The sequence below is a fragment of the Lactuca sativa genome, chromosome 3, assembly GCF_002870075.4.
Source record: "Lactuca sativa cultivar Salinas chromosome 3, Lsat_Salinas_v11, whole genome shotgun sequence".
Taxonomy (NCBI): Eukaryota; Viridiplantae; Streptophyta; class Magnoliopsida; order Asterales; family Asteraceae; genus Lactuca; species Lactuca sativa.
In genome coordinates, this window is record NC_056625.2 from 199,816,703 (window position 1) to 199,829,067 (window position 12,365).

The 12,365-nt window shown below is 35.2% G+C and overlaps 1 long non-coding RNA gene across 5 annotated transcripts in view; it reads left to right on the top strand.

Annotated features, from left to right (window-relative positions):
• LOC111892139 (uncharacterized) overlaps window positions 1–2,738 on the top strand; it is a 4,861-nt gene extending 2,123 nt beyond the window's left edge. For 3 of the 5 annotated variants that reach the window (XR_006187765.1, XR_006187762.2, XR_006187763.2), the window contains one exon: window positions 1–107. This exon is cut by the window's left edge and continues 89 nt beyond it. This is a non-coding gene — a long non-coding RNA (uncharacterized LOC111892139). Of the gene's footprint in view, window positions 108–1,549; window positions 2,442–2,552 lie in introns of those variants that run through there. The other 2 variants (XR_008230982.1, XR_008230985.1) reach the window with 2 other exon arrangements.
• The last annotated feature ends 9,627 nt before the right edge of the window (window positions 2,739–12,365 follow it).

Here is a 12,365-nt window from a genome sequence, read left to right on the forward strand (position 1 = left end):
TAATTGATCTGTGATACTTTTTAACTAATCAAAAATCAAAGATATTTTATATGTTTTTTGTTTGCTCTTGAAATAAACTAAATAATCATGGTATCTGGTTTAGTGTAGATGAAGGCTATAAATACACACTTGATTCTCCAGAATTGCTTATATTCTTCTTATGTTGATACTTGATATGCCTAAAATGCCCTGAATCTGATGTTTGGACTAACGTATATTTATGGTTGAGTGATTTGTAGCTGTTTTAGTGAAAACATGGTAATGGTTACAATTTTGAAACATCCAGTTTGAAATATTGTAAGAGACTTTTGGTTTTATTTTTTAGACCTTTTTGTTGATTTCTCCAATTCTATATTCAAGAGAACAAAAAATCTAAAAAAAAAAACCTTGTTTGCTTTATTGTGTAAAGGCGGATTGCTTTGTAAACTTACCTTTTAATTTCCTTTCCTTATCCGTCATAGGAATGTAATTTCATTTTCAAGACCTATTAATGTACTTTTATATCAATGTACTTTTATCGCCTTAACAATAACAACATCAATGCTTATTTACTGGTAATAGTCACATAACTGGAATTCCTTACCTTTAATAGTGATGTACTTACATTTGACAATCCAAAAGAAATACCTAATCTACCCTCTATGGGCCGTGCTTAGCACAGGCCTCCAAAATTTTCTAGTATATATATATATATATATATATATATATATATATATATATATATATATATATATATATATATATATATATATATATATATATATATAAGACAGGTCAGTTGACCCGCTAGTATGCCTCATTTATGAAGCCAATTTATAAAGGGAGTATAAAGAAATTGCCTATAAAATGACGATTGAATGGATGTTCACTCTCATCCAACGCTTCCTTGATTGGTTGAGGGTCATTAGCCGGACGGGTTTGATAAGACACTTAATCCTCATTAATAAGTATAATGAAATTAATAAAGTAACTAAATGTTTTTCATAAATTTTCAATCTTAGTTATTTTAGGAAAAATGTGAAATTGATGTTATCCCATGAAATTGCACATTGCACTTTATATAAGTCGTTAGTAGAACGTGTGTGGTTAACCATCACACTAATATGGACTAGTAAAGGGTAGCAATGAGTGTCTTGTAAATTACCATAGATTGATGGAGCGTGTGTGACTAACCAGCACATTGATTAGATGATAAATAAGATCGAGAGTACCAAGCTAATTTGCGTGGTTATTCATATCTTGTTTGTTATCCTCGGTATGCCAGTCACAAATGGAAGAGCATAACCGAGTTTAAACATTCCATTGAATAGTTCAATGAATCTCAAAAGATCTAGGAATTTCATTTAAAACCTAATTCGTTTAAAATTTTGTTTTCGTGGTGAAATTGGTAAATCGTCATTTACCTACCTATTTTTATTTCATGAATATATTACGACTTCCGTTTCCTATGTTGTGAAATATCTAGTTGATCTTAGCCTTAATATTTCTTTTGGGTGTTATATTGAGGAATCTTCTTATCTAACTAAAACTTGTTCTTCTTTTTCTTCAGATATCAACTACTAATGATGTTTCTGGTTCCTCCTCCCCCAACAACTTCTTACTCTTAAACATCTGCTCGAGGGTTACCTTTGATGACACCAATTACTATGATTGGATGTGTAACATTAAGATGGCTATATGCTTCGAGGAGAAATAGTATGTGCTCGAAAAGGAACTCCTTGAGATTGATGAAACTAAAGCTACTCCTGAAGATCAAGCTGAGTATAAGAGATACTACAACGATGCTACCAAAGTGGCATGCATCATGGTGGCTACTATGACTCCTGAGCTTCAAAGGTTCTATGATGATTTCTGGCCATACGAGATGAACAAGGACTTGGTGGAAAAGTACCACGAACAAGTTTGTCAAGAAAAGTATGAGGTAGTAAAGTCCATCATCACCAGAAAAATGAAAGATGGAGAGTCTATCAGTAGCCACTTGCAAAGAATGCAAAGATATGTGGAATGCTTGGTGAAGCTAAATGTGAATGTTGATGACGAATTGGCTATTGATATAGTCTTGCACTCATTGCCTAGTTGTTATGACCAGTTCATCATGAGTTATCATTTGAAAAACCAAGAGACCACATTGGCTCGACTTCAGAACCTGCTGCGAACTGCTAAAACTGGAATGAAAGGAAAAAAGTGTTGCCTCCACTCCTACTACTACTCATGTCTTGTCCATATGGAAAGGAAAAGGGGAGAAGAGGAAAGCTCATCGTAAGAAGAATTGGAAGGGAAAGTCTCAACCTGGGTCCTTAAGTAATGGATATAAAGGAAAGACCAATTCTGAAGCTCCCTTTGCCTCTGATCCTAAGGAGTCTACATGCTTTTATTATCATGAGAAAGGGCAATGGAAACAAAGTTGCCCTAAATACTTGCAAGACATAAAGGATGCCAAGGTGAAGCTAACCTTGGAATGTATTTACACTATCTTGTCAAAAAACTCATCATTTTCTCATTCTTGGGTCCTTGATACAGGATGTGGTATTCACATTTGTTCTGATTTATAGGGGCTAAAAAGAAGCGAGGATGTGGAGCATGGGAAGATGAACTCGGTCATGGGAAATAGGAGATCATCACCTATAACGAAGATAGGTGTTTATTCGTTAGTTCTTAGTAATGGGTAATGTTTAGATTTGAAAATTGTTGCTATTTGTCAGAGATGACACGAAACATCAATTCATTTCATGCTTTATATAAACAAGGTTTTAGATATTCTTTTGATAATGAGAATAGATCTATTTATGCTTATAATAATAGTGTATTTTATTTTGAAGCTTTACCTTGTGATGGCATGTATGAAATTATGATGGTTGTAGACAATTTTGGTAATAGTGTTCTCCAAATTGATTTGCCTAATGGCTTAGACAAAGCATGCTTGTGGCATTGTCGTCTTGGACATGTCAACAAGAAAGACATTGCCTAACTCCAAAAGGATGGAGTGTTGGAATCGTTTGACTTAAGGTCAGATGATATATGCGAGTCTTGTTTACATGGAAAGATGACTAAATCACCTTTCACTAGCTCTTGTGAAAGAGGTGAATGATTCTTGGATCTCATACACAGTAATGTGTGTAGGCCCTTTAGATCCGCCACAAGGGATGCAAATCGATTCTATGTGACTTTTACTGATGATCATAGCAGATATGGATATATCTACTTAATCAAATATAAGTCAGACACCTTTGAAAGGTTCAAAGAGTTCAAACAAGAATTTGAGAATCAATTAGGCAGGAAGATTAACATGCTTAGATCTGATAGAGGTGGTGAGTATCTTAGTATCGAGTTCCACGACTACCTCATGGAATGTAGAACAATTTCACAATTGACACCTCCTAGAACACCACAACTTAATGGTGTGGCTAAGAGGTGTAATCGAACCTTGTTGGACATGGTTCGTTCCATGATGAGTCGAGCTTCACTTCCAATATCATTCTAGGAGTATAGCTTAGAGACTGCCGCCCACATTCTTAATATTGTCCCAACAAAGAAGGTTGCCAAAACACCTTACGAAATGTGGATGGGGAATGTTCCCTCGTTGGTACATATCAAGGTTTGGGGTTGTGAAGCTTTCGTTCGACGAGAGACTCATGACTAGCTTGAATCTCAAAGTGATAGATGTATTTTCATCGGCTACCCACAAAATTCTTTTGGATATTTATTCTATAGACCTAGTGAAAACGTGGTCTTCATAGCATGAAGGGGAGTCTTTAGCGAGAGAGAGCTCATATCCAAAGAGGACAGTGAAAGTATAATTGATCTTGAAGAAATTCAAGAGTCAAACGATGAAGGGACCTCTGAACCTGCTATGGCTCAACCTGGGGAAGAAATTCCAGTTGAACCAATTGACAAGTCATTACCTCTTAGGCGTTCTAGTAGACTTAGCATTCCGCCTGTGTTGTATGGTTTTCATATAACAACAGAAGGTGATACATTTATTAGCGATAGTATGATGGTAAATTTGGATGAACCTGCTAACTACAAGGAAGCAATGACGAGCCCTGAGTCTGCCAAATGGAAAGAGGCAATGGACAACGAGATCAAGTCCATGTATGACAACCAAGTTTGGAATTAGGTTAAAAATGTACCAGGTTGTAAGACAGTTGGGTGCACATGGATCTTCAAGAAGAAGACCAACATGGATGGAAATGTACACACTTTCAGGCGTCGACTGGTTGCGAAGGGCTTTACTCAAACCCCAAGGGTTGACTATGATGAGACCTTCCAACCAGTAGCTAAGATTAAATCTATTAGGGTAATGTTAATTATATCTACGTTTCATGAGTATGAAATTTGGCAGATGGATGTCAACACTGCTTTCCTTAATATGAAGCTGGATGAGGATGTTCACATGAATCAGCCAGAGGGTTTTGTGGATGCTAAGTACCCCAATAGAGTGTGCAAGCTTGAAAAATCAATATATTGATTGAAACAAGCTTCTCGTAGATGGAATCTTTGCTTTGATGAGAAAGTTAGAGATTGGCTTCTCTAGAACTAAGGATGAATCTTGTGTATATTTCAAAACTAGTAGGAGTATAATAACCTTCCTGGTGTTGTATGTTGATGACATACCCCTTATAGGAAATGACATTCCAACTTTGCAAGAAGTTAAGTCTTGGGTTGGAAAGTGTTTCACTATGAAGGATCTGGGAGAGGCTGCCTATATCCTAGGGATAAGGATTTTGAGAAATAGGAGTAAAAGACTAATTAGACTTAGTCAAAGTACGTATTTAGATAAAGTGTTAAAGCGTTTTAGCATAGAGAATCAAAGGAGAGTTGCCTATACAGAGGAATACCAAACTGAGTAAGACCTAGAGTCCGAGTACCGATGTTGAGATAATAGAAATGAGTCGAGATCCTTATGCTTCCGGCGTTGGATCGATCATTTATGCTATGACATGTACTCGCCCTGACGTGGATTTTTCTTTGAGCATGGTTAGTCGATATCTGGGAAACCCAGGTAGAGCTCAGTGGATAGCGGTCAAGAACAATCTTAAGTATCTGCGAAAAACTAATGATTGAGTCCTTGTGCTTGGTGGCAGTGATGACTTAAGAGTAACTGGGTATAGAGACACCAACTTTCAGACAGACAGAGACAACGTTCGTTCTTAATCTGGTTGGGTATTTAGCCTTAATGGAGGAGCAGTAACTTGGAAAAGTTCTAAACATGAGACTGTGGCTGATTCTACATGTGAATCAGAGTACATTGCAGCAAATGAAGCATCGAAGGAGGCTATATGGTTGAAGAACTTCATCAGAGACCTTGGAGTTGTGCCAACCATAAAGGAGCCAATGGAGATTTTCTATGATAATGAAGGAGCGGTTGCCTTAACCAAGGAACCAAGAGATCATGACTAATATAGACATATCGATAGAAAATACCACTTTATCCGACATAGAGTAGAAGAAGGACAACTCGTCGTGAAAAGGGTATCATCAGAAGAGAATACTACAGATCCCCTCACAAAGGGTCTGAGTAGGGTTAAGCACATTTAGCATGCAAGGAGCATTAGTCTGAAGGGTGATATTAGTTTTAGTAGTTAGATAGATATTTAGAAACTTGTAACAAATAAATGTAATTGACATTTGATGACTAACTAATGGAGATTTATTTAGGGGTATTGTTTACTATCTTTTGTCAATTGTTTATTATTATGTTTCATTTTGCATGTTTTACTTCCCGAATAATTGGATTATTTAAACATCCAAAGTCGATCATACTCTTTGAAGTAAGTAGTGAATTAAGATTGTCATGAATTGGGTTGTAGATTATCTGAGTATTTTAGACATATCAAAGTTCGTTGCAGTATTCATGAGTACTTTTGAAAAGGAGAATTTAAGTATTGGATCAATCCACGCTCAGAGAATTACTTCATGGAATTTATCACCAGTAATTTTGAAATGATAATATCTTATAATCTCTAAATGGAGATATATGAGTTGTTTACGAGTTGGTTATGCATTGATGATACATAAACACATCAGTAACTTGATGTTATAAAACATATTATCATCCATGATTTGATGAGTAAATAGTACAAGCATATGAGTCAAAGTTAATATGTTCCTTTTGCCTTCATGGGAAAAGCGATATCTTGGGCCCCTCGATCATTTGGTGTTCACTTATAGTGACGGGCTTGGCCAGGACTAAATTGATGTGTCCAATTGTAGTTCTTTGTCATTTCAAATCAGAAATCGGGAAACAAAGTATTGGACAATGAGATTGACTTAGTTCCATGTCGTTTGTCCATATGATATCTTGCAGAACGGAGGATTATTTGATCACTTATCTTAGGACACATTTGTTGGATTAGTGTCTAAGTCCATAACTATTTTGGTATGTACTTGACCCGATTATGAGCATGGTCCTTTTGGGTTGCCTTCACCATAGCAATATGTAGGATGATTTAAGGAGAGAAAGGTTTAAATATGATTTATTAATATATTATGAGAATAATATATTAAAGGGGAAATCATATTGTTTAATTAATATTAGTCGAGAATTAATTAAGAATTAATTTTGTGGCTAAAAGAGATTAATTAAATTTAGGGGACTGGACTGCAATTATTGGATAATTGAGTTATTGGGCTAAGGAATGCTAAAGGAACAAGGGGTGAACGAAATTATGATGGAAGCCCATCATATTTTCGTCCATGGCCTTATCCAGAAAGTTCCATGGGCTGCTTAGAGTTTAAGCTGTCCATTAGGGTTTTGACTGAAATCCTAGCAGCCCACACAAGTATATAAAGGACCCCTTAGGCTCCCAAAATGGGGACAACTGATTCTCTAGGGTTTCCAGCCATTTTTGGGAAGCCTCTCTTCTTCTCATCTTCATCCAAGTTGCATAAGGTGTTTGTGACTCCATTAGAGGTGCAACACTTGAGGCACTAAGCTTTCTAAGGCTAATCCAAGCAAGGAATTGATTGTTATTGCTATATAACAATCAAAGGTAATTCTCTAAACCCTAATTCAGTTTATAACATGTTAGATCTAAGTTTATTAGTCTTGGATTCAAAGCATGTACAATAGAGAAACCTAGATCCAAGCATTAGGGTTTGTATAAGCACATAGGACTGTTCTTATGCCTAAAACCCAACAGTGGTATCAGAGCCTTGATTGGTTTCAGTTGTATGTGATGCTTAACTGCTTTATTTGATGAAAATCGAGTTTTTGGCCCCTGCCCGACTCAACTCGGCGAGTCAGTATCTGGACTCGGCGAGTTGACCCCTACTCGGCGAGTCCAGGTCTGACTCGGCAAGTCAGTTCGTCAGGCAGAGGGATTTTCGGGTTTTGGCTGCTGTTTTGACTTGGACTTGATGCTTAATTTTTTTTATGAAGTTAAAATCCGAATTTTATCTTAATTAAGTGTTTATCCATGCCAAAACAATAGATAATTTCAAATCTTTTAAATATTGGTTGTTTATGTGATAAATATGGATTATTTAAAGTTATTTGGTAATTATCTAATGACTAAAATAGATAATTTCAAATCATTTAAATAGTGGTTGTTTATGTGATAAATATGGATTATTTAAAGTTATTTGGTAATTATCTAATGACTAAAATAAGATTAGGTCAAATATAAATAATTATGAAATTAATTGTTTAATTTATGTTATTTGTTATTTGATCCCTTATGTTTTGAAATGTCTCAAAACTTGCCCTCAAGTTTTGGGATTTAAAAGTTGATTAAAAGTTTAATTTTGAAATGTTAAATTCTAAAACCCTAGTAATTTGAAAAAGTTCAAATCTCACCCTTATGGTTTTATTTATTAATTAACATGTCTAATTAAAAGTGATTTAATAAATCCATAAAGTTTTGGTTTACATTTAATTAAATTAAAAGTATAATTCACTAAATTAAACCACCTAGTATTTTAAAAGTGTAAAATACACCCTATACTATATATAACATTAAAAGTCTAATATTATATATGTATGAGTAATCAGTCAGTCTTACTGTTAGTAGGCCTCATTCACGAAGCTGGTCTATAAGGGGTGTTTAAGGAAATTTCCTATAAAATGGCGATTGAATGGGTATCCACTCTTACTCACCGTACTCTTGACTAGTGGAGGGTCGTTAGCCGAACGGGTAGGATATGACAGAAACCTTCCATTATAAGTATAATGAAGTACAAAGTAACTAAATGCCTTTTCAAATTCCCAAATCATAGTTACTTTAGGAAAAATGTGAAATTGTATGCTAATCCATAGAATTACACTTCATACCCCTGTCAAACGTTAGTGGAGCGTGTGTGGTTAACCGACACACTAATTTGGGGATGACATTGGTAGCGAAGGGTGACTCGATGTTTGTCATAGATCAATGGAGCGTGTGTGGCTAACCGGCACATTGATTAGGTGATAGTAGCATTGGGTGCACCACGTGATTCGTATGGTTATTCACACCTTGTTTGTGATCCTCGGCATCCCAGTCACAAATAGTAGGGCATAATCGAGATTAAACATGCCATTGAAAAGTTCAATGAATCTCAAAAGATCTAGGAGTTTCAATTCATTTAAAACTTAATCTTCCTTTTCGTTTTTCATGGTGGAAATTGGTAAATCGTCATTTACCTACCTTCAAATATTTTGCAACTAGATTACGACATCCCTTTTCTAGGTTGTAGAATATTGTGTTGGATCCTAGCTTGATGTTTCATTTGGGTGTTACATCAAGAATTCTAATCAACATAACTTGAATTTTCTCCCGTTTTGTAGATGTCTGAATCTTACAATGGTCTTCCCAAATCCTTTGGAACAAGCTTTCCAAATGAAGATGACGTTCCGAGATACGATCAAGGAAATGAGAGTCATGCTTCACTTCCTCCACCTCCTCCAATCGTTCTCCCTAACCCACAAGTTCAAAGGCTTGAAGAGTTCAAGCTCACTCAAGCCCTTTTGGCAAGTAAACACGAAGATGGGAAACCTGTGTGTGCACACGTCTTAGAGATGAAGTCACACATTAATAAGTTAAGCATGTTGGGTGTCGAGATTTCAAGCGAGTTGGCTTCTGGCTGGGTTCTTCAGTCACTTCCTGAATCATATAGTGAGTTCGTTAGAGAGTACTATGTGATGGATCACGACGTGACCCTCATTAATCTCACCTATTTGCTTATAGCTGCTGAATCAGCAATGATTTGGCATGCTGGTCAAGCAAACTTGTCTGGTGAATCAAACTCCCAAACTTCAATGGACACTGGCAACATTAGAAGTGCAGAAAGAACTAAGTCTGTGATTGTCCGATGTGCTGTGCCAAAGGAGTCCATTTGCTTTTATTGCCAAGAGAAGGGGCATTGGAGACGAAGCTGCCCTAACTACCTGAGAGATCTAAGAGATGGGAGAGTCAAGACGTATGGCTCTGCTTCAGGTAAAATCCATTATCTAACTCTTTTGAGTTCCTATTCTAGATTCTTAATACATGATGTGATAAGATTACATTTTGATGTTTTGTAGGATCGAAGAAAAGAGAGGAAGCTTGAGGGAAGAAGTGAGCTGAATCTAATCATGAAGAAATGGATTTCGATCGCATTACTTGAAGAATGGATTCTTGAGCTACTACTTGGAGTTAGAATAGATTGTTAAGAAATATGTAATAACATAGTTTTTCAATTGAATTGCATTGTAAGGACAAATTTTTTCCGCAATAAAATGAAATTTGATTTTATCTTATTTATTTATCCTTGCAATGGCATGTATGAAAAAATTGATGGTTGAATGTTTCTATTATTAGCAACAATGGATTTGATTCTTAATTATGTTATTTGTGGACATATCAAAAGTTTACCAAATAGGGAGAGTTTCTCATCACCCAAGTTTCAATTGGACAGAAACTTGGAATCATGCAACGTTTATTGCATGATGAATGAAAAACTTTCATATTTGGGAAATTTAGACTAATTCTTTGACAAAGTGTCAATTGAAGGACTAGGAGATCAAGTACACTAGGTCGTACGTTGATCAAGTCTACCACAAGAGTGACAAAGATATTCGTCACGATTTACTAAAGTTTAGTAAATATGATTATACTTATAAGATTAAGTTTAATTCTAAGTTGATTGAAAGAGTTTCAATGAATAGTAGAACTAATAAAGAAGAATCAAGTAGGCAGAAAGATAAAAGTTTCTCCATTCTAAGAAGAAGGGAGAGTACCTTTTATTGTGTTTTATGATGAAGTCTTAATGATTAAGAACCATATCTCAATTGATCCTCTAAGTGAGTCTTAGTGCATTCGCATGTCTAAGAAGAGGAATTGAGAATTGTGGAAATGGTTAAATCAAAGAGTCAATCATACTTCGTTCCAATATCAAGTCTTAGAGTCATACTCGAAGATTGTGACATTGAGTGACAAGTCTTAAGTAGGTTTATAACACTCATCAAATGTGGAATTTGGAAAAGTTTTCTTATTCTTGCACATTAGAAATTGGTAAGTTGTGATGTCTTGGATAAGATAAAGACCAACTAGGACCAATTTGTGAAGTGTTTTGTCTTGATAAGAACTACACTAACTCTTGAATATTTGATTTGTCAAGAAATGTTTCTTGACAAGAGAATATTATATATCAAGGAGTCGGTGGGAGTCTTAATGGTCTTGAATGGTTTCAAGAACAAATCAAGAATAAACCTTATCGATCATCACTAGCACACGACTTGAGGTTTACAACCTATCATGCTGACATTATTTTGTTTTTGTGCCATTCCAATTGAGTTAATTGCGTATGTGAGTTCTCATTTGAATGCATACTAGAGCCTTAGTCAATGGAAAGTACATTGATATGTAAGGACAAGTTACTAAACTACTTGGAAGACATGGTGGGCACTCGTGTTACCATAAGGCAAGAAATCAAGATTAAGAAAGTTCAGTCCATATGAGTTTGGATTTGTCGCAAACCTTGGTTTTGGAAAATTCACATGGATAGGAACTCATACACCATAAAATCTAAGTGTCATAAGATTCCCTCCTTCATGAAAATGACTGTGAGGAAATGCTTTCACTAAAAGAGATTTTAAGAAGATAGCAATTGTGAAAATTGTATTCTCAAAATTCGATTATGGTTACGGCATCCCTTTCCATAGTTCGAATTATGAGATTTGGCAATTAGTTTCAACATTTGGAACTTAGTAACATAAGTTCTGAATTGTTTAAACACACATATGAGCTATCTAAGACAAAGGTGTATAAGGTTAAGAAGCCTAGATAAAGGCTTATCGAAGCATCTGGTATTAGAAATATGAATCTCAGAAATTCAATAGGCATGTTTTTCTGGAAGTTCATTTGTCTTCTGAATACATGTCAAAGCTAGTGGGAGCATAAGTGTTATGCTTATATGGTAATAATCATCATGATAGTGGGAGCATAAGTGTTATGATTGTATGATTATTATGGCAAGCATTGCAAGTTAACAATATTAATTATAGAAAAAACAAAGATTCAATTTGCAAAGTTGAATGGGTTGAAAAGTTGTTTTGCTATAATTAAGGGAGAGAATATTATACTTCGGTTCAATATCTAAAGATTAGATTGAGAAATTTTAATATTTTCAGTCAAAGGATACATTGTGTGTTCTTAAAATTCGATTATGATTATGGCATCCCTCTTCATAGTTCGAATTATGAGAACATGACACATAAAATATTATGGCAAAAGATTGGTAAAGTATCATATCTTTATGTAAGACATTGTGCATCGTGTCCCATACGCTTCAGGTATAGGATCGATTGCAAACGCTATAATATTTTACCATTCTAAAATTTTCCAAATGTCTAGCGCATTAAGAGGGAAAAAGGACTAGAATTGGTTTTGACTAAAATAATTAAACAACTATCAAAGGACGATCCAAATTTCACTGAGGATTGGTCGCTTGTGAGTAGTTGGAAGTATGGTAATGAATGGACCATATTGACATTATTATGAATAGATAAGATTCTATTAAGAATGAGTTGTCATATGGCAAATGTGGAAATGTTTCCATATTGGGAGTTACATATTAAGAATCTATGTCTAGATTAGAAACTTTTATGCAGGAAGGATATTCAAATGAATGTACTTTGAATGTGAGACTTCACGTCTATAGAATTGTCTTGTAACAATTTGCGATAGAGTACTTTGTAATTTCATTGGCCAAGTCTTGGTGACTTTTGTGCTATGACTTTGCGAAAGGATCGTTGCATAAAATGTTAGAATCTAGCATATTCTAGTAGTGGCAAGAACCTTGTGTGCTTACACTGACAATGGGGATTAAGGAATTGTGAAATGAGCATCATTGAAAAGGTTTTTCAATTAATCTATTTCACAAAGTAAGGACCATAGGAAACATAGTGT